A 23,222-nucleotide genomic window follows, 5' to 3' on the forward strand; every position below is an offset into this window, starting at 1 on the left:
TGGCTTTGCAAAGCGAGCACTCCACAAACCCGGGTTTTCTGATCGTGTGACCTGGCTCACTGTGACACCTGGCTATGAGATTTGGAGATGTTTCATGCTGGATAATCAGTCTGCTGCCACCACTTGCAGAAATTGTCAGCACTCAACTTGATTCCTCAAGCATCTCAGGGTAAGTGTGTTGTCTTGGCATGACAATCCTTCTGTCTTGAATGTGGGAATTAACAGTAAAAGAAGATGCCACACAGGATAAACAACCAAGGATTTACTCTTGTTTGAAATAAATATACTTCTTGTATCCTTTACACAAAGCTACATAAAACACATTTTCCAACCAGTAACGCATCTTCCAACAGTCTAACTCCGACTGACTTAACAGACCTTCTCTCTCAATCAGCATATGGAATCTCCACTGCCCAATCACCATGGTGCTGTTGCTGCCTCTACTACATTCAGTCCAAAACTTCCAGTATAACATTAGTTTATACCTTAGCACAAACATAAATACAAACAAATATTTTTCTAACTGATATTCTAGAACAAGACAAACCACCATTTCATCACAGGTACCAATGAAGAAACAATAGGAGAGTCAACCTCTGTCTGAATACACTGGAAATATCTTTTTAGGTCCAATTCAGTTTGACAAAAGGATCTGCGGGGCACCAGTAAAATGAAGCAACCTTTTATATTACATGTGTTCTGCACGAAAAATAAGCATGTGCTTGAAAATGCACATTTTCCATTACCATGCACCTTTTGCTCCTTTCTCTCCTTTCTTCCAATCTCTCCTTTCTTCTGAGGCTGCACAATCCTCTGGGACTTTGCTTTTGGGAGTCACAGTTAGCTACAAAGGGAAGCGGAGGTCAACGAACATTGCTGCCTCTAATGTACATTCTTGAGTTCCCCCCCAGCTGTCAGGAACACATTTTCAGGAGGCATCGGAGACAGGAGGAGAAAAGGGGGATCAGGGGGAAAAATCGCTGCATGCACAAAACATTCTAATACAAAGGCAGTGTGGGTCTGGATGCTGCTCACTATTAGTAATCCTCTGTCTCGAAATGTCAGCTCTCTAATAACACTATTTTATAGGGGAAATCCTATTGGAAGCCATGTTGAAGTGTACTTTTAAAGTAACTTTGACGCACACCGACAAAACATAGGTTTCAGGGTTTTTAATTACTGCAATTGTTTAATTGTTGTTTTAAAATGTTTTAAAATTGTTAATTGTGGGTATATTGTTTTTAATTTTTGTTTTAGTTCTTTACTGTTTTCAGGGTTTGTTTTAATTGTAAACCACCCTGAGTTATTTTGGAAGGGTGGTATAAAAATCAAATAAATAAATAAATAAATAAATAAATAAAAATATAGTGGCTGACATTCCAACTAATCAAGCACTTGCAGAAGGACACTGTACTAGTGCAGGGTGCAGAACTTTGGCCTGCCATTTGTTGCTGGACAACAGTAAATCTCCCATCATCTCCAGCAACAGTGGCCAAGAGTCAAAGATTTTGGGAGTTGCAGTCCAATATCTGCAGAAGGGCAGAGGTTGTGCAGCCCTGTACTAGTACCATGTGGTTGCGCTAGTAGTAATAGCTGCTCATTCCAGAGCTTGCGTTCCAGACTAGTGTTGTGCAACTGCAAGCACATTTGCACTAGCTCAAGAGTTGCATAACCTGTGGCATGCTTCCTTTATTTTAAGGGGGACTTTGTGCCAGAACACTATAGCGGGATTCTGCACATCCCTGTTTTAGTGCAACGATGTGAACTTCTTGCATTAGTGCAACTTTGCTTGTTATGCAGGCGCTTCATTAGTCTGGATGTCTGCCAATGTGTGTCTGTGTCAGAGGTAAGGTGACAAGCAAGGTCTGTATGTCAGAGCACTGGAAGTGTTTGATATTTGTCTACATTGCAAGCTATTGACTTGAAACAGTGGGGTTTTTAAAACTATAATTTGATGGGTTTTTAATTGCGTCTGTTTTAACTGATTTTATTCTACTGTGTGTTTTATTTGTTTTACTGTTTTAAATTTTATATTATTTTTATTGTTTTACCATTGTGAGCCCTGGGCAATATTGTACTGGACGGGCAGGATATGAATATTTTAAATAAACAAATAAAACTATATGGCAAATGATGTTTAGTGAAGGCTAAGCATCACTTACACGAATTCACACACTATAAATTCAAATGGAAGACAGGGCAGAAGGGGAAGCAATAAAATCAAAGTGAAAAGGATCCAGAAAAAAGTAAGGAATCTCTGAATAAAATATTTATTTTTGCACCAGTAGATCTTTTGTTTTCCTCTGAGTGCAAATATCCTGGCTGCTGGCTACCCATTTTAGGAAATGGCAAAGAATTGACTGGTTTGTTTTTGCTCTAGCCAAGCAGGAAAGAATAAATACGAAAGGCATACTGCTTTTGTCGAGGAACATATCCTATTTATTTTAATCCCCATGACCCTTTTGATAGTATAGAATACATAACCTTTTGAAAGGACTGTATTGATGGAAAACATTGAAAGGAAAGATACAGATAGCGTTCTTACCCAAAGGAAGGGGGTTTGTTTTTAAAAAAAGTGAGATGATGCCCGCCCCCCCGCCTTCCTTTTGCAGTTGCTGTAAAACTAGATTATCTTGCTGGAACAAAATGTAAGTGTTTGTTCTCCTATGCCTGTAAACTGATATAACAAATAGAGTTCTGTGATGAACAATTCACAATACAAAGCAATACAGGTCAATTCTGCACCATTCTGTTACTGAGAGAGTGCTCGGGAAAGGATAATGCCAGGGTGGGGGGAGCCCAACCACCACCTGTGGTGGTGCTAATTGGAGTCACTGAAGATTGGCTAGATATCTAATCAATAAATAACAAAATGAAACAAAGATGGCCAGCAAAATGATGTTAGGCACTTTCGCGCTAAACTCAGGGTGTCCCTGGAAAAGACAAGTCCCTTTCCCTGCCTCCTCCTGGCTTGTGCGGTGCACATGACCAGGCAGAACTGGCCATGAAAACTCTCCAGTCTGTGCTACCTCCTCAGTTAGTTATTGCATTTATAACCCACCTCTGATCATATGGATATTCGCCTTTTTTTGTCCTGCCTAGTAATGAAAGTTAAGGAGCACAGTGAAAAAATGGGACTACAACTAAATGTAAAGAAGATTAAACTAACAGTAACCAGCCTCAGAATTGATAATGAAGATACTGAAGTGGTGAATAGCTTTTGCTTTTTAGGATCAACCATCACCAGTAAAGGATCCAGCAGTCAAGGAATATGCCGAAGACTAGCACTTGGTAGGGATGCAATGAAGGCCTTGGGAAGGGTATTTAGATGCCGTGATGTGTCTATACCTACAAAGATTAGAATCGTTCGGATAATGGTTTTCCCCATAACATTCTATGGATATGAAAGCTGGACTTTGAAGAAGCAAGACAGAAAAAGTATTGATGCTTTTGAACTTTGGTGCTGGAGAAGACTTTTGAGGATACCATGGACAGCCAGGAAAACAAACAAATGGATCATAGAACAAATCAATCCAGAATTTTCACTCAAGGCACAAATGACCAGGCTCAAAATATCATACTTCGGACACATTATGTGAAAACCCAGCTCCCTTGAGAAGTCCATAATGCTGGGGAAAGTTGAAGGCAAGAGAAGAAGAGGATGACCAGCAGCAAGGTGGATGGACTCGATTACGACAGCAATGAATGCACCACTGTGAGACCTTAAAGGCCAAGTTGAAGACAGATCATCCTGAAGAGAATCTATCTATGTGGTTGCTAAGAGTCAACACTGACTTGATGGCACTTAATCAATCAATCAATCAATCAATCAATCAAAGTGACACTGTTTCCCATAGCTGCTGTTGCTTTCCCCTCTGGTTACTGCTTCCCACCCCCCATCTCTTTACTAGATTCTGAACAATCAGAAGTTATTGTTATGCTACATAGGGCCGGTTTAGAGGAGAGTGTTCTGAACCAGCACACTGCCAATCTGATTTGGCTATGTGATGACATCAGTGAGGGCAAGTGAAGTTAACTAAGATACAGAGCAAGAGAGGGCAGTGCAAAGTAACCAATTAATATCCGCATTTGGGTTATCCTCTTAATCTTCACCATAACCAAGCTGTAAATTGGTATAATGGTATTATTTGCCCACTTCCTGCTCTCCCTGTCCTTGTCTTTACGTCCCTTCCCCTGCATTTTCCCTACTCTCTGTTTTAAATTGTAAGGGATTTCAGAGCAAAGATCTGTCTGTTTTGCCTTTGTAATTCTGTAAGGCAGCATTATACTGACAGTGCAGTACAAATCAAAATTGATTGTAACAATATTTTGGCAAGCAGTGCCAAAATATTGTTGAAGGAGGGGGGCCATCTCTCAGTGCTCCAATCCCCTCCCCCAACAAAAATGGTAAGTCATTTTGGTCCATCCGTCGCCATCGTCATCACTATGTCTGCTGAATCCAACCAAATGCTCCATGTAGCCCAGGAAACTGTGTCTGAGTGTGAACAGCTCAATGCTCCAGGCAAGCTGACAAACAGAGCAAAGTAGTGATAGCTATTCTCTGCTGTTTGTCTTCATCATCTACTGATGAGAGGTATTCAGCCTCTGAAGGCACAGCTGTGTAGAAAAACATGGATCTCCTTTGCTGACATCATATGCATTGGATTACACATCTTCTGAAGTAACTAGTCCCTCTCAGTTCTAATTTCTGCAGAGCCACCATGGAGCAGTCTGCCCAACAAACCCAACCAAACCTGCTGCTTACCTCAAGGAAGTCTGCTTGAGCCGGTCAGATGTGACGCAGAGAGGGAGAACTGCAGCCACCCTAATCAGGGCTGCCATTTCCAGTCAACCCCTTTTCCTTCCACTGATGTATTATACAGCTGTTCTTAAACTGAATTGGGCTGAAGCCTGGCATGCGAGCTGTCAGCTAGATGCAATTTTTTGCTTACAAACGACTTCTCTCTGTAGGTCAAGCCATTTTGTTAGTTCTAATGTGTTAAAACAATCAGAGACTCATCCGATGGCTTTAGAATGGATTTTGTTTCTGTCCTGTTATCTCCAGACCGGGGGTGGGGGTGGGGGAGGGGAGGCTTTTTTTTTTAACAAGACACAAATGTAAGCAAAATCTAACAGCAGATTTCCTGTTTTTGTCTATACAATAAACTCCACTGCCTATGATGCAAATTGAGCAGGGTTTACATTATTCATTTTTACCTGAGTCCTCAGTGCTTATCACACTCTCTCTGGGGACATTATTTTCTAAACAAAAAACAAAAAACCTGTCAGAAACTCAAGGATAATACACATTCAGCTCTAACAAAACTCCAAAACTCTCTTTGCAGTATGTATAATTTGTATTTAAACTTGCCCCATTCAAAAAATGCATCAAAGGGTAAATGCCCCATTGGCTTCATGGAAAGAGATTGGAACCAATACCAACATATGTCCAAGTATGAGGTGGAGAAGCATGTTTGACAGTCCTAGGTAGAGATGAGCTAAATTTGTGGCCCCAAATCCATCCACTGAGTCTTGGCACCATAAGCTACAACAAATGTTCACATTCAAATTGTTAATCTTCATCAAGACTACAGAATTTGGCATGACATGTTTACTTCCATTAGTTTCAGCAATGTGGGGATTTCTCTTAATCACAAGATACTATTGCTGTTCAGTAATTCAAAAACCTTTGGTTTAAGATGAGAGTTATTAAACCATTAGAGTTCACTCATGTTCTAAAATACATGAAAATGGCAAGTTAAGGTGCCCATCTTAACTTCTGCACTATATAAGCTGTAAGCAGAGATGGACAGTATCTAAAATACATATATTTTAAAATATGTATTCTCAATACTTTTGTATTTTGTATCTAAAATACTTTTCAGAACAGTATTTTGTATTTAAAATACATTTGTTCAGGTATTTTTAAAATACTTTGCTGAAACCAAAATACATCAGCCAATCATTGCTTTGGTTTGTTTTGCTTCAGGAGCTGCCTTTTTATTGAAATCAAGCAGCGCATGAGCATCAGCAAACTCATATGCTCAAATTCATCAGTTAGCTGAACAACCCAGTCAGTGCAGTATTGGCTTTGTAGTAACTCAGCAAGCAAGTTCTTAGGAGGTACACCCTGTCACTCTAGGATTCTCTGATTAGAAGTCATATAACAAGGAGAGAAGCAAGTGATATCTGGCTTGACCAGTTTGAAATGGCCAGGCTAATGTCTTTCAATGATCAGTGACACCCACATTGGGATGCAAACTCCCCCAACCCTTGGAAGGTGGGTGGGTTTGCAGATATGTGGCTTAATTGAGATTTGCCTACACATTGTCCTTCTTTGGTCTACAGTACAGCAATCAGCAAAGCCCAGTTAGGAGGGCAAGAGGTAAATAATTAATAACCTGGAGCTGGCTACACCACAACCTTGTAGGAATAAGAGGAACTAGCTGATCTGGTGCAGAGCATCTGCGCCCCTAGTCCCCCCACCCCCTGCCGCTTTTTTGCTTGCCTGCCCCCACCACATTCTTCCCTGCCCGCAGCCACCTTACTTTTCTTCTTCTTCCCTGCCCTCCTCTTCTTTCCTGCCATTCGCGGCCACTCCAGCTGCCTGTCTGCTGGGCCCGCCTGCCGGTCACAGCTGCTCCAGCCTGCCGCCTGTCTTCTCTCGCCTCCCCTCATGGCCGGCCATTTTCTGGGCCGCCGCTTCTCTCTGCCCCCCCCCCGCCCGGTGGCTAGCCATTCACCAGGCCGCCGCTTCTCACACACACACACCCCTGCGGTCCCCGTTGCTAATTGGCAGCTCTCACGTGAGACCTGCCACACATGGAATTAGTGACGGGTACGTCTAAGAGAATTATATTTATATAGATAGATAGATGCTTATATCTGTCATGCTAGATTGCTGAAAATGTTTTCCAATGCTTTTTGCATGTTTGTTTTTATAGGAAGTGCTTGGGGATCTGATCCTGTGTATGTTTTGTACTTTGTTGTTTTGATTTCTGGTCTTTGACCGTAAATAAACTTGACTGACTGACAAATTCAAATCATTCAAATTCAGAAATTCAATACTTTGTTGTGCTATTCCTAGTATGCACAATATGCCATGTAGGCTACATGCTGAGTTAAGAAGCTAGTATTCCCCAAAACTCACTGCTGATGTTTAAGCCATCCTGACTTTTTGGATGTTATGTTTTGTCCCATTTTCAGCGGTGTCCAGCAGCAGAACACTTTCCCCACTGGAACAGGTTGTGGCGGCAGCGGGTGGGGGAAGGATGTGACAGAATGGGCCTTAGTTTGGCTTAAAAACACATCCCAGTTTCATATCAGAACTGCCTTCAATTCCAAAAGCCAATTTTGGCCTCGGCTCACACCCATCTCTTTTGTGGATTTATTGTCTTTCACTTGTTTCTCAGGAATTGTCCTATTGTTTGGAATACTCTACCTTGGAGGAGAAACATGAAGCTTTTGATTGGTTCACCTATCTCCAAGAGGGGATAGTTGACCTCTCAAGTTAGGTGAGGGAAGGGACTCTTGAGGTTGCTGTTTCCAACATGCTAATTTGGTGTTAGCTTAGCTTTGTTAGATGAGACCAGGCTGCATGGCTCCTGGGAATGTGCAGTCTTCACCATGATGCAAGCTTTTGTTCTCTGAACTGCAATTTGAGACCTAACAGCAACCAAGCCTCTTGCCTAACACCAGATAGGAAGAAATGTATCTTGCTTGCGCATTTTTACCATTTTGCTTTGGTTAACATAACATAAGAACATAAGAACAGCCCTGCTGGATCAGGCCCAAGGCCCAAGGCCCATCTAGTCCAGCATCCTGTTTCGCACAGTGGCCCACCGGATGCCGCTGGAAGCCACAGGCAGGAGTTGAGGGCATGCCCTCTCTCCTGCTGTTACTCCCATGCAACTGGTATTCAGAGGCATCCTACCTTTGAGGCTGGAGGTGGCCTGTAGCCCTCCGACTAGTAGCCAATGATAGACCTCTCCTCCATGAAGTTATCCAAACACCTCTTAAAGCCATCCAGGTTGTTGGCTGTCACCACTTCTTGTAGCGGAGTATCACAGAGAATTCCACAAGTTGATTATGCGTTGTGTGAACTTCCGTTTGTTGGTCCTAAATTTTGTGACAATCAATTTCATGGGATGACCCTTGGTTCCAGTGTTATGTGAGAGGGAGAAGAATTTCTCTTTATCCACTTTCTCCACACCATGCATGATTTTATAGACCTCTATCATGTCTCCCTGCAGTCATCTATTTTCTAAACTAAATAGCCCCAGGTGTTGTAGTTTTGCCTCATAAGAAATGTGCTCTAGGCCCCTGATCATCTTGGTTGCCCTCTTCTGCACCTTTTCCAGTTCAACAATGTCCTTTTTTAGATGTGGTGACCAAAATTGTATGTAGTAATCCAAGTGTGGTCGCACCATAGTTTTGTATAAGGGTGTTATAATATTAGCAGTTTTATTTTCAGTCCCCATCCTAATGATCCCTAGCATGGAATTGGCCTTTTTCACAGCTGCCGCACGTTGAGTTGACACTTTCAACGAGCTGTCCATCAGTGTTTACTTGAAGTTGGGTTTTTTCGTCCCAATGTGCATCACTTTACACTTGACAACACTGAACGGCATTTGCCACTTTGTCACTCACTCCCCCAGTTTAGAGAGATCCTTTTGGAGCTCCTCACAATCTGTTTTGGATTTCACTGCCCAAAAGAGTTTGGTATCATCTGCAAATTTGGCCACCTCGCTACATACCCCAACTTCTAGATCATTTATTAATAAATTTAAAAGCACCGGTCCCAGTACAGATCCCTGGGGGACCCAACCTCTTACTTCCCTCCATTGTGAAAACTCTCCATTTATATCTACCCTCTGTTTCCTGTCTTTCAACCAGTTAGCAATCCACACATGTAGTTGTCTCCTTATCCCATGACTGCTAAGTTTCCTCAGGAGTCTTTGATGAGGAACTTTGTCAAAAGCTTTTTGGAAATCCAGGTATACTATGTCAACTGGATCACCTTGATCCACATACTTGTTGACACTCTCAAAGAACTCCAGGAGGTTGGTGAGGCAAGATTTACCTTAACGAACGTTAAGCTAACCAGCCTGTAATTTCCCGGATCACCCCTGGATCCCTTTTTGAAAATGGGTGTTAGATTTGCTACTCTCCAGTCCTCTGGTACAGAGCCCGATTTCAGGGATAAGTTATATATTTTAGTAAGGAGGTCGGCAATTTCACATTTGAGTTTTTTGAGGACTCTTCGATGGATGCCATCCGGCCCTGGTGATTTGTTAGTTTTCAGTTTTTCCAGACAGTTTAGAACATCATCTCTTGTCACTTCTATCTGACTCAGTTCTTTAGCCTCCATCCCTAAAAAGCCTGGTTCAGGAACAGGTTTATGCTCAGTATCCTCTGCCGTAAAGACGGATGCAAAGAACTCATTGCGTGTGAACTGTCCTACTTTTTATATCTACATTAAAAAAAACCCTAGCATTTGATTGTTAGCCATTGCATAGCCATTGTCATTTATTTTTGCAAACTGATCTATGGAACTCATTGACACTTAGAAGAGGCATCTAAAAATTCACTGGCCAGCTCATCAGAGGCAAGTGCCCCCAGCCCTCTAAAGTGCAGGACACACAGTACCACACAGATCTCCTTCCCAAGGGTCTCATTTCTATTGCCATTTTTGAGAAGCTATAGAAAAGGAGGAATCCTTTCTGAGCGTAAGAGAGGGCTCCCACTGTTTCTTACCATCTCTTCTCATATCCTGGTGCAAATGACAGAAGACCTGCTTCTCTCCTAGGTCTTTTGTCTGTCTTCCAGAAAAGGATCTGAAGGAAGAGAGGGGATTGATGGTAACCACAGATAATGGCTGGCTAGTGAGCTAATGCAACTAATGGTGCAGCGGGGAAGTAACTTGCCTAGGGAGCAAGAGGTTGCTGATTCGAATCCCCACTGGTATGTTTCCCAGACTATGGGAAACACCTATATCGGGCAGTAGCGATATAGGAAGATGCTGAAAGGCATCATCTCACACTGCGCGGGAGGAGGCAATGGTAATCCCCTCCTGTATTCTACCAAAGAAAGCCACAGGGCTCTGTGGTCACCAGGAGTCAACACTGACTCGACAGCACAAATTTACTTTACTTTAGTGAGCTAATTAAAGACAATTAAACAGCCATTCTTGAAATTGGCTCCTGAACGTTCTTCCAAGGCCTCCATGCCTTCCAAGTATGCTTTGTGCTACCAGCAGATTGAAAAACCTCATGACATCAGCAGCTGCCCTTTGATTGGCCACAAAGGAGCAGGAGGTGGACCCAGCCCAGCTGAAGCTGCTCCAGCTCCAGCATCAGAGTATGCTTTGCAGAGTGGCACCTCCATGGACAGCAGCCCCTGTAGCCACATCTCTCTATTGTTTCCATGCCTGCTGGGCCCAGTGGTGGCTGGGCAGAAGGGGTAAGTAGATCCACACAACCAGAAAAGCAAAGCAGGAGAGCTCTCCTTTCCTTCAACCTTGAGGCTATTCACATGATTGAAGAAAACCGGGCTAGCCTCCGCTAGCCTGATTTTCTGCAATTGTGAGAACCACCAGGCTTGGCTGCGAGCCCGGTGGTTCTTGAGAGGCTAACATGCTCAAGTAGCCCACCCCTTGGCCCGGGTTTGCGGAGCGAGCACTCTGCAAACCCGGGCTATCAGATCGTGAGTAGCCATGGTGCAGCACCGTGCCACGGATACTCACAAGGAGACACCCAGAGGGGAGGCAAAAAGCCACCTCCCGGCTCTGGGGGTCTTGCCAGCATGCCCTACGTGCTCGCGCAGGGCATGCTGGAGCTTGCAGGGGCCAATCAGCCCCCTCTCCCCCCAGCCCCTGCCGGCTCCGTCACAGAGCTGGAAATCATGTGGGCGGAAAATCCGGCCACCCAGTGTTCCCTCCCCGCTCACCCCACCAAACTGGGTCTCACGGATCATGAGACCTGGCTCCTTGATTAGGAGCAGGGTGGGAAAACTGGGTTACCCTGCTTTGAGGAACCGGAACTGGAGGAATTTGCATGGGTTCTCACAGTCATGCAAAACAGGGTGACTCAGCTTCTACCCTGGTTTTAATGGTTGTGTGAATAGGCCTAGGGGCTATTCTGAGAATCAGCAAAAATCGGGCTAGCCTCTGCTAGCCCAATTTTTGCCGATCATCAGAACCACCGGGCTCGGCTGCGAGCCTGGTGGTTCTTGAGCGGTTAACCCGCTCGAGTACCCCTGCCCTTAGCCTGGGTTTGCGGAGGGAGTGCTCTGCAAACTCAGGCTATCTGGTCGTGAGTAGCCACAGCGCGGCTTCGCGCCATGGCTACTCATGAGTAGACCCCTGGAGGGGAGGCGAAAAGCCACCTCCCGGCTCTGGGGGTCTCCCCAGTACGCCCTGCATGCTCGCGCAGGGCATACTGGGGCTTCTGGTGGCTGCGCGGCCCCTGCTCCCCCCAGCCCCCACTGGCTCCGTCACAGACCCGGAAATCATGTGGGCGGCCAATCCAGCCGCCCAGGGCTCCCTCCCTGCTCACCGCCCCAAACCAGGTCTCACGGATCGTGAGACCCGTCTCCTAGTAAGTTTTATTGTCAAAGCAGTTATGCTCTCTTAATTTTGCTAATCATGGTCAACAATTTCTAGCCTTTGTTCTCCACAGAGAGCTGGTGCTCATAGGAGCTACTATGGAAGAAGCCAGAGGCCCAATTCCAATGATAGCACCTTCTGGTTGTGATAGACGTGAAGGTTGTCCTCACGACCAAAATGGGGAGGGTTGGTGGGGAGGCAGGAGCCTCCTTTCCCACACACAATAAACTCTCCCCATTAGGCTCTGCTGCTCTCTGTGGCACATGAATGGAACCACAGCAAGCTGGGAGCCGGAGAAGGAAGTCCTCCTGCATCCCACAAAGCACCACTCCAGGAGTATGGTGCATTGGGGGACTCACCCACTGCTGGGTGCTCTTGCCACCCAGCTTTGAGCATGCTCGGGCTTGCTCGAGTATACACACGACTGGGGACCGGAATAGAAGACTGTGCTCATGCACTTCTACCTCAGTAATAGCCTGGGGGCGGGGGGACTTGGGCTACTCAGCGGGGCCCAGTCCCAGCACTCAGCATGAGCTACCCAGGTAGGGCTGTGCAAGCCCAGACAGAGCTGCTTGTGTGAGCGGCTGTTCACATGGACATCTTTAATTGAAACACCCCATGGACATCTTTAACCCCTGCCATGCTGACAAGTGGAAGAAGAGGAGGCAACAAAATGACCCTGGCATTCTTGCTGAGCAATAGAAGCTGAGACTGGAGAAAGAGAAGTGAGACAGTGAGGCGGGTCTCACCATCCAAGATACCCGCCTGGGGAGGGTGAGCGAGGAGAGTGGGCTTAGCCCGCTCTCCCTGCACATGAGCAGGGCGGCAGCCCTGGGTGGCCGGATCGGCCACCCACACGAGTGGGTGGGGGCTGGGAGGATCAGGGGCCACGTGGCCCCCAGAAGCTCCAGTATGCCCTGCGTGAGTGCGCAGGGCATACTGGAGAGACCTCCGAGCCGGGAGGGTCTTTTCAGCCTCCCACCGGGGGCCTACTCATGAGTAGCCACGGCGTGGAGCCGTGCCGCTGCTGCTCATGATTGCTTAAACCGGGTTGGTGGCGTGCTTGCTCCGCAAACCTGGTTTAAGCCCCAGGCTACAGAAGCGAGTGACCCGCTTGTGAACCACTGGTCTCACAGCCAAGCCTGATGGTTCACACCATGGGAGAAAATTGGACTAGCCTCCGCTAGCCTGATTTTTCTCCCATCGTGTAAATAGCCTCAGTAGCTTAGATTGTTGTAATGGGGGAATAGATGAATTCATGGAGAATGGGTCTATCAAGAATAGTATGATAGCTAAGCAAAACCTCCATGTTTAGAATCAGTATACCAATGCCAGTTGCTAGGGAGCAACAGCAGGAGAGAGCCATTGATTTCAACCCTGCTTCTGGGCTCCTTGGAGGCATCTGGGAAACAGGATACTGAACTAAATGGGCATTGAGGCTATTCCCATGATGGCAGAAGCTAGCCCGATTTCCTCCCATCGGGAGAACCACCAGGCTCGGCTGCAAGCCCGGTGGTTCTTAAGCGGGTCACCTGCTTAAATAACCCTCCCCTAAGCCCAGGTTAGTGGAGCGAGCACTCCTCTAACCCAGGCTCTGCGATCGTGAGTTGCCGCACCGTGGCAACTCACGAGTAGACCCCCAACCGGGAGGCTTAAAAGCAGCCTCCTGGCTCGGGGGTCTCTCCAGCATGCCCTGTGCATGCTGAAGAGACCCCCAGCATGGAACAAGAGAAGGCAGGACTCATTTCCCCGGCCTCCAGATATCCTACAAGGCACTGTGCAATGAGTGCAGTGCCTTAGGAGATTTCCCCATCAAACAGGCACTCCAGGCAGTTGCTCCCTTAACCTCGGATAAGAGTTGGGCTTGGGAGTGGGGTTAAGTTGAGTGGGAGCACCGGGGTCCACATGGATCCAGCCTGGGCTAGACTGCTCGTGCGAACAGGTTCACACCATCACTGCAATGTGCAAGCCACTGTCCAAAGATAACGAACTGCTTATTACATTTTTATCAGACCTTTCCTCGAAGGTGCTCTCAGGGACCTCGCTCCTTCCCTCTTTTATCCTCACCATAGCAATTGCCCCCATCCCGCCAGGCAAACCCCACAACTCCATCTCTTTCAACCTCCACCTCTTTGATTGAGATCCTGCCCTTTATCAATTGTAACCCTGTGGCTTCCAGCCAAACCCATTTAGAGTATTGTTTTGCAACCATAACATATATGGCAAGTAGTGGATTTGGAGAAAGGCAGGTAGAGAACAAAGGTTAGCAGCCTAGCAGAGTGATTGCCCCTCAGCTTCTCCCTCCCTGATAGCAATAGGCAATACAAACCAGAGTGACGCAGTGAGCTGCCATAACTCATCAGCAAACTTGACGCAATTAGACTTGTTTCCTCCTGTATTTTTCTCTGTGGTTGTGTAGCGAACAATGGTACAACTGCTGGAGGCTTCCTGATCACCGCCTTCCGTGCTGCAAACGAAGGAGCTGTTATTATGTGTACCGTTAACCTTTTAAGAAGGAAACACTGTGGTATGGAACCCATTTGACACATGCTCAAGGCGAAATAAAATATTGTAGGAGGCATTATTGCAGGAGCTGTCAGTGTGCGTCCTGAAAAGCACTACAAATAAGGAGTTGTTCAGGGGGGAAATGTGAGCAATCTTCTAAGGTAAAAGTTATGCTATGCTGGCACCCCTGGCACTCCTATGCAATGTATCCAACTTTAGGTTTGTCTTTGCAGTGGGTTTATTAAGGCACTAATTCTATGGTATACACACACAAACAAATAAGTGAGACCTCTAACCTCATTTTTTAAAAAATGGAAAGTAGCTTTAGGAGAGGGAAATTCAGAGTGGAGAAGTGTATGCTAAGATGTGCTCTGAGGCTATTCTCACGATCATACAAAATCGGGCTAAGGGAGCCTAGCCCGATTTATATGACCGTGACGTGAGAACCACCGGGCTCGTAGCTGAGCCGGGTCTCACCAAATGGGTAACCTGCTGAAATGCCCCTCCTCTTAGCCAAGGTTAGTGCTCCACTAACCTGGGCTTTTTGATCATGTGTTGCTGCGCCATGGCAACTCACGAGTAGACCCCCGACCAGGAGACTTCCAGCCTCGCAGCCCCCGATCCCCCCAGCCCCCGCCAGCTCCGTAACAGAGCCAGCAGTCGTGTGGGTGGCCAATCCGGCTGCCCCAGGCTGCCTCCCTGCTCGTCTGCAGGGAGAGCAGGCTAAGCCCGCTCTCCCCACTAACCCTCTCAAGGCGAGTCTCACAGATCGTGAGACCCACCTCATGGTCTACTGTTTTGCAGCTCTAGGAACGTAGGAAGCTGCCGTATACTGAGTCAGACCATTAGTCCATCTAGCTCAGTCTTGTCTACACAGACTGGCAGCGGCTTCTGCAAAGATACAGGCAGGAGTCTCTCTCAGCCCTATCTCAGAGGTGCCAGGGAGAGAACTTGGAACCTTCTGCATGCAAGCTTCCAGGTGCTCTTCCCAGAGTAGCCCCATCCCCTAAGGGGAATATCTTACAGTGTTCACACATGTAGCTCCTCATTCAAATGCAAACAGGCTGGATCCTGGTTAGCAAAGGAAACAATTGGTGCTTGCTATCACCTAATGGCACAGTGGAGAAGTAGCTTGCCTAGGGAGCAAGAGGTTGCTGGTTCTAATCCCCGCTGGTATGTTCCCCAGAATATGGGAAACACCTATATTGGGCAGCAGCAATATAGGAAGATGCTGAAAGACATTGGGGCTATTCTGACGATGAGCAAAAATCGAGCTAGCCTCTGCTAGCCCGATTTTTGCCGATCATCAGAACCACCGGGCTCGGCTACAAGCCCGGTGGTTCTAGAGCGGGTAACCCACTCAAGAACTCCTGCCCCAAACCAGGTTTGCAGAGTGAACGCGCCGCAAACCTGGTTTTTAGAATCGTGAGTAGCCATAGCGTGGCTTCGTGCTGCAGCTACTCATGAGTAGACCCCGGGGGGAAGGTGAAAAACTGCCTCCCAGCTCCATGGGTCTCCCCAGTATGCCCTGCATGCTCTCGCAGTATGCCCTGCATGCTCTCGCAGGGCATACTGGGGCTTCCAGGGGCCACGCAGCCCCCAAGCTCCCCAGCCCCCGCCGGCTCTGTCTTGGAGCCGACAATCGTGTGGGCAGCTGATCCAGCCACCCAGGGCTCCCTCCCTGCTCATGAGCAGGGAGAGCAGGCTTAGCCCGCTCTTCCCGCTCACCGCCCCAAACCAGGTCTCACGGATCGTGAGACCCGGTCCATTATCTATACTGCGTAGGAGGAGGCAATGGTAAACTCCTCCTGTATTTTACCAAAGACAACTACAGGGCCAGGCACGGCTCATGAACTCTCCTCAGGGGGGGCAGCGGGCGGCTTCTTTAAGGTAAACGGAGCCGGTGTTCTGTGCCGCCCAACAGATCTCTGTAGGAGCCCTGGGCGGCCGTATAAGCCACCCACATGATTGCCGGCACCGTGACAGAGCTGGCGGGGGCCAGGGGGAGCGGGGGCCAATTGGCCCCTGCAAGCTCCAGCATGCCCTGCGCTAGCGGTGCTGGCGAGACCCCTGGAGCCAGGAGGTGGCTTTTCACCTCCCCTTCGGGGTGTCTCCTCGTGAGTAGCCGCGCCGCGGAGCCACGCCACAGCTACTCACAATCCGATAGCCCGGGTTTGCAGAGCAATGTGAGCAGGTTAGCTGCTCAAGAACCACCGGGCTCGCCTGTAAATGGAGCCGGTGTTCTGTGCCGCCCAGCAGCAGTGGGGAATCGCCTCCACCACTCACCTGGCTGCTGGCGGGGGCTCGCCTTGATGGGAGTCAGGTGAGTGGTGGAGGCGATTCCCTGCTGTGGGGGCTTCTGGGAGGCACAGAGCACCCACTCTGTTTACCTTAAAGAAGCCGCCCGCTTCCCCCCCCCGAGCCGCGTTCATGAGCCGTGCCTGCACAGGGCTCTGTGGTCGCCAGGAGTCGACACCGACTCAATGGCACAACTTTACCACAGGTTAAGCACAGGTAGATGCACATTGCCTCTTGCCTACTCTAAATTCCCCTCTCCCAATGCTGCTTTTCCTTTCTTTCTTTTTTAGAAAAAGCATCAGGGCTCATTTGAGAGGGTGGTGGCCTCTCAGCTCCAGGTGGTCTTGGAGGAAACTGATTATCTAGACCCATTTCAAACTGGTTTTCGGGCAGGCTATGGGGTGGAGACTGCCTTGGTCGCCCTGATCTCCAATTGGCAATTGACCGAGGAAGTGTGACTCTGTTGGTCCTCTTGGATCTCTTGGCGGCTTTCGATACTATCGACCATAGTATCCTTCTGGAACGTCTGAGGGTGTTGGGGGCGGGAGGCACTGTTTTACAGTGGTTCCGCACCCACCTCTCGGACAGATTCCAGATGGTGTCGATTGGAGATTGTTGCTCTTCAAAATCTGAGCTTAAGTATGGTGTTCCTCAAGACTCCATACTCTCTCCAATGCTTTTTAACATCTACATGAAACCGCTGGGAGAGATCATCAGGGGATTTGGAGCTGGGTGTTACCAGTATGCTGATGACACCCAGATCTACTTCTCCATGTCAACTTCTTCAGGAGTTGGCATATCCTCCCTAAATGCTTGCCTGGAAGCAGTAATGGGCTGGATGAGGGAGAATAAACTGAAGCTGAATCCAGATAAGACAGAGGTACTTATTGTGCAGGGTTGGAACTCTAGAGACGATTTTGATCTGCCTGTTCTAGACGGAGTCACACTTCCCCAAAAGGAACAAGTTCACAGTCTGGGAGTACTTCTGGATTCACACCTCTCCCTGGTTTCTCAGGTTGAGGTGGTGGCCAGGGGTGCTTTCTATCAGCTCCAGCTGATACTCCTTCTGCGCCCATTTCTCGAGATCAATGACCTTAAAACAGTGGTACAATTGTTGGTAACCTCCAGACTGGACTTCTGTAATGCGCTCTACGTGGGGCTGCCTTTGTACGTAGTCTGGAAACTTCTGTTGGTTCAGAACATGGCAGCCAGGTTGGTCTCTGGGTCATCTCGGAGAGACCATGTTACTCCTTTACTGATGGAGTTACTCTGGCTGCCAATAGGTTTCCGGGCAAAATACAAAGTGCTAGTTATAACTTATAAAGCCCTAAATGGCTTAGGCCCTGGGTATTTAAGAGAGCGTCTTCTTCTCTAAGAGCCCCACCGCCCATTGAGGTCACTTGAGGAGGTCCGTCTCCAGTTGCCACCAACTCGTTTGGTGGCTACACAGAGACGGGCCTTCTCGGCTGCTGCCCTAAGATTGTGGAATGCGTTCCCTGCTGAGATACGATCCACCCCATCTCTGGCAATTTTCAGAAAACACCTGAAAACACATCTCTTCAACCAGGCTTTTTAAAACTTGTTTTTAAATTGTTCTGATTATTTAATTGTTGTTTCATGATGCTTTTAATTGTTAATCATTGTTTTATGCTTTATAATTTTTGTTTTAATTATTAACTGATTTTAATGGTGTTTTAATGTAAACCGCCCTGAGCCTTTTGGAAGGGCGGTATAGAAGTTTTAATAATAAATAAATAAATAATAAATTTACATGTGTTTGAATACAATGAGGTCATTCACACAATCGAAAACTGAGGCAGGTCTCACGATCAGTGAAACTCGTTTTTGCCAGTCTAATTCCCCGTAGATGATCGCGACGGGAGCCCTGGGCAGCCGGATCGGCCGCCCAGATGATTGCCAGCTCTGTGATGGAGCCGGCAGGGGCTGTGGAGCTCGGGGGCTGCGTGGCCCCCAGAAGTTCCAGCCTGCCCTGCATGAGTGCACTGGGCATACCGGGGAGACCCCCAGAGCTGGGAGGTGGCTTTTTGCTTCCCCTTGAGAGGTTTACTCATGGGTAGCCACGGTGTCGAGCCTCACCGCGGCTACTCACAATCAGGCAGCCCAGGTTTGCAGAGCACTCGTTCCGCAAACCCGGACTAAGTTGAGGGCTACTAAAGCGGGCTAGCCGCTCATAAACCACCGGGCTCGCCTGTAAGCCTGGTGGTTTACACAATCAGGCAAAATTGGGCTAGGGTCCCCTAGCCCAATTTTGCCTGATCGTGAGAATAGCCCCACTGGGGCTGTTCTCACAATCAGGAAAAATCGGGCTAGGCTTTCCTAGCCCGATTTTTCCCGATCATAAGAACCACTGGGCTCTCAGGCAAGCCCGGTGGTTCTTGAGCAGCTAACCTGCTCACATTGCGTGCCCTTTAGCCCGGGTTTGCGGAGCAAGTGCTCTGCAAACCCGGGCTATCGGATTGTGAGTAGCTGCGGCGTGCATAGGCGTAACGGGGGGCAGGGGGGGCACGTGCCCCGGGCGCCATTGAGGTGGGGGCGTCATACCAGTTCCTGCCACCCCCACCCCATTGCCCACCTGCCCAGCCCCAGGGCCCCTCAGCCACTTGCCTCCAGCTCCGGCTGATCGGCAAAGAGGCCTGCGATCAGCAAGGCCTGCAAACTGCAGAGCTCTTCTCTCCCCGCCTCTCAGCTGATCGGTGGGTGGGCGGGGCTTCCAGAGAGGCCTCCCTGAAGCCTGAACTCGAGTAGGCCCCAAGCAAGGAAGGAAGGAGGAAGCAGACAGCAGACCCTCTGCCCAGACCAGACCATCCAGAACAGCTATTGCTAGGTAGGCTGTGAATTCCTTTTTGTGGTTACCCCCATATATAGGGATCTCTGCTTGCCACAGGGCTTTGATATGGGGGGGTGGGGCGAGACTGAGAAGTCTCTGAATATTTAATTTGTCTAGATGGTACAGTGTTCCTTTTAACGGGGATTTCCAGATATTGCTGACTACAAGTCCCATCATTCCTGCTTGGACAATGGCACAATTTCAGTGCTTGCCCTAGGCGCCATTTTCCCTAGTTACGCCTCTGAATACTTGTCTTGTCTTTTCCATTTTGGGACACAAAACCTATTACTATGTTTAAAAGCATTTATTTTCTGGCCATGAGGACTGCAAACTTAGGCTGTTGGTGTGCAAGACATTTCTTTAAAATGTATATTTCTAAAGAGCCTTGTAGCCTCATGTTTCCTTTTTCCTGTCCCAGTATACTTGCACGGATGCAGCCCACAACCCACATTTGACTATGGCTGTGACACATTTCCATATTTCCGGGGGTGGCGGGGGGCGCGCGGTGGGGGGGGAGCGCAATTTCAGTGCTTGCCCCGGGCGCCGTTTTCCCTAGTTACGCCTCTGGCGGCGTGGCTCCGCGGCATGGCTACTCACAAGGAGACACCCCGAAGGGGAGGTGAAAAGCCGCCTCCTGGCTCCGGGGGTCTCGCCAGCACCGCTAGGGCAGGGCATGCTGGAGCTTGTGGGGGCCAATTGGCCCCCCGCTCTCCCTAGCCCCCGCCAGCTCCGTCACGGTGCCGGCAATCATGTGGGTGGCTGATACGGCCGCCCAGGGCTCCTACAGAGATCGTCTGTGGGGAGAGCGGGCTTAGCCCGCTCTCCCTGTAATATCAGCAAAAGCGGGTCTCAAGGATTGTGAGACCCGCCTCACTGTGTTCTCCTGGGTTTGGTAGTTGGGTGTTCTTGCAATATTTGATTGTGTGGATGCAAGGTAAGAGGAAAACCTGGGTAGAAGTGATTGTGTGGAAGCAAGGTAGGAGGAAAACCTGGGTAGAAGTGATTGTGTGGAAGCAAGGTAGGAGGAAAACCTGGGTAGAAGTGATTGTGTGGAAGCAAGGTAGGAGGAAAACCTGGGTAGCTTTTCCTCCTAGCTTGCTTCTAAACAATCACTTCTACCCAGGTTGTCCTCCTACCTTGCTTCCACGCAATCAGAAATTGGGAGCACGAACAACTCCCAAAACCAAGTAGAACAAAGTTTTTCATTGTGTACACAACTTTGTTCTCAACCTTGGATCCCTAGATGTTGTTGGACTACAACTCCCATAATCCCCAACCAAAGGCCAATGGGGCTGGGGATTATCAGAGTTGAAGTCCAGTAGCATGTGGGGACCCAAGGTTGAGAATCCTTGGTGTAAATGACCTCAGTATATAATTCATTTCTAATCCACCTGCTAGTGTGTGATGGCTAAGATGCCACATTTTACCAGCACTCTGTCATTGCTGGCAACTTGGGCTGGGCCATCTTTTCTTTCACACAAGAACTTAAGGCTCATATCCGGGGGCAGGGCTAAAGGGGGCAAAACTGTCTGACACTTTTCATCCTTTTTGCTGCTGCCACCTGCTTCACAGTTGGGACAACAGCTTTCCTCCCAGTGGCCATTTCTCCCTCAGCATTCCCCTTGAAACAATGCTATGCAGTTCCTTGGTTTCATTCCGAGAGGCATTCTGAGGGGGGGAAATGGCCCAATCCATGTGGCGCAGCAGTATTATTTGCCATAGCTCCACTAGGGTTTCTCTGATGTTTGTTGTGGTGAATATGTAAAGTATGTGAAAGGAAGATGAGCATCTTCAAAGGAGGTACAATTAGCTAAGGCTCTCCTAGTGCATGTTTATTCTCTGGCAGCTCTATTGTATTTTGCTTGTATTTCTTTTAGGGTTGTGTGTTTTGTTTTGTTTTCTGTTTTGTTTTTGGCCTGAATCCAAAACACCCCCATTTTGTTCTTTGTTCGAAATTGCAAAATCCAAATCCGAAATGTTTTGGATTTTTAAAAATGGCCCCAGGGCAAAACTAGAGGGTGGGGGTGGTAGTTCCCCAAGGGTGGAAGCTACCACCCAAATTTCATAGGAATTGGGTAAAGGGATGATTTTTGGTGATTTTTTGAAGTTTAAGATTTTTCCCATAGGGAATAATGGAGGTTTCAGCAAAGGTATAGCTTCAGATCGGAGGGGAGGGTTGGCCCAGAGCAGAGTAGGGTGGGTGGCAGTGCCCAGTGGGGGCAAGGAAGCTGCCAGAATTATTTCAAAGAAATTGGACAGAAGGCTGGTTCTAAAAAATTTAATGGCGTTTACGCGTCTTTAAGGTTCTTCCCCATAGGGAATGATGGAGGTTTCAGTAGCCCCATAACTGCATTTGGGGCCCCCCAGGGTGGGCCAGAGCGAGTGGTGGTGTAGAGCACATAGGGCGTCAACCATCCCCATGGGTTGCTAGCCCATGGGGTACTGGGTTCTGTTGTTTCTGAAATGTTTTGAGTGTAGATTCTCTGGTAGCATATGAGAGTGGATTCATGGTTTGTCATTGAAAATCTTATATGCTACCAGAGAATCTACAGGCTGGGCTCAGGCTAGCAAAAAGGCAGGCATAGGCGATGGCATGGCATCTTTCAAGAGGTGAAAAAAATTCTTCTGGAACAAAAATGCAATGCAGCAGATAAATCCATTCCCAGGCTGGCATGCAGTAGCCATAGCAGGCTGGGCTCAGGCTGGCAACAAGGCAGGCAGGCATAGGCAATGGCATGGCATCATCATGGCAACTTGAGGCATGCCATACAATGCAAACTAGTTCTCTCTCTCTCTCTCTCTTCAATGAGGCAGAAAGGCAGAATGATGAAAGAGTAACTAACTTGTTGAATGAACTGAAAACCCCTTCTTGAACTCCCCCCACCCACCTTTGCCCCTCCTTCGAACCTTCCCCTGGCCAATGTGGGGTCAGTAAAGAGTGGAAAGAGGTAAAAGAGCCAATGGGGAACAATGAGGGGATTGTCAGCAGGTTAGCCCATGCTTTAGGTCACCGATCGAAAGGCTGGAAGGGCAGGAAATTCAAAGAGATGTCAAACACAAAATGGAGACTGACTCAGAGATCACCACAAAATGGAGTTCCAACAAAACATTTTGTAGCCGAAACAGGGAAGATTTGTTTTGAGTACAAAACTTTCAGATTTGGGAGATGGGTGTTTTGTTTTGTCTTGTCTACAAAACACCCAAAACGGCCCATTTCGAGTACAAAATGTTTTGTACCCGAAACGTTTCGCACATCCGTAGTTTCTTTTTAGATTGTGAGTCTGTTTGGGACAGGGAAACATTTTCCCATTCTTTTATCTCATTCCTTTTTCTTAATAAGTTGCTTTGTTAATGTTTTGTTGAAAAGCAGTATATATTTATCATCATCATCATCATCATCCATGTGTCTTGACCACAGCTAACACTAGTGTAGCCACAGCAAAACAAAATTGCTAAATAAAATGTGAAGCCTCCTTGGGTATCCACTTTCACCCCTTATCTGTTTTATTCCTAGTGAGCCAACTCTTTTATAAGACTGGCTGCATTCACACATAACGTGGAACATAACGTTGCAGGGGCCAGAGGTTGACCTACCGTTATGTCCAAATGCATGCCACTCCGTACCCATCTGTAAAGTGACTCGAGGTTGTGCTCCGCAAACTCCAATTTGAACCCTCAGCTTTGAGTTTTGCTGCTCATAACTAGGGTTGGGGTTTTGGATCATGACATGCAAATTCAGCACTGGAGGCTGCATTCATTCTAACCAGAGTTGAGGGAGGAAGCTCCTCACTCTCTCTTGTGGTCATTGGCTGTGTGGACTGTCCTTCAAGCAAGATGGAAGCCCACACAGCCAGTTCCCCTCCTCTCTGCAGTCTCCCTGACTGCAGAGAGCCCTCTCTCCATTTTGTCTGAATGTGGATAGGAAGGGTGTGGGTGGAGAGTGTAAGCACGAGTCCATTGGACCTG

General features: G+C 47.8%; 1 protein-coding gene and 1 long non-coding RNA gene across 3 annotated transcripts in view; one reads left to right on the plus strand and one right to left on the minus strand.

The window, feature by feature from the left end:
* Nucleotides 1–23,222, plus strand: part of TMEM100 (transmembrane protein 100) — a 307,881-nt gene that overhangs the window by 148,827 nt on the left and 135,832 nt on the right. The window contains exon 1 of one of the 2 annotated variants that reach the window (XM_053301937.1): nucleotides 19,190–19,253. The exons of the other annotated variant lie outside the window; for it this stretch is intronic. The gene's annotated coding sequence lies outside the window, so the exon portion shown is untranslated. Of the gene's footprint in view, nucleotides 1–19,189; nucleotides 19,254–23,222 lie in introns of those variants that run through there. 2 annotated transcript variants of the gene reach the window in all.
* LOC128347392 (uncharacterized) lies at nucleotides 258–14,073 on the minus strand. Its single transcript, XR_008317547.1, has 4 exons — nucleotides 13,935–14,073; nucleotides 9,757–9,836; nucleotides 5,218–5,262; nucleotides 258–844 (listed from the first exon to the last, which is right to left on the minus strand). It is a non-coding gene; the product is annotated as an uncharacterized LOC128347392 (long non-coding RNA).

This window comes from Hemicordylus capensis, chromosome 2 (genome assembly GCF_027244095.1).
Source record: "Hemicordylus capensis ecotype Gifberg chromosome 2, rHemCap1.1.pri, whole genome shotgun sequence".
Classification (NCBI taxonomy): domain Eukaryota; kingdom Metazoa; phylum Chordata; class Lepidosauria; order Squamata; family Cordylidae; genus Hemicordylus; species Hemicordylus capensis.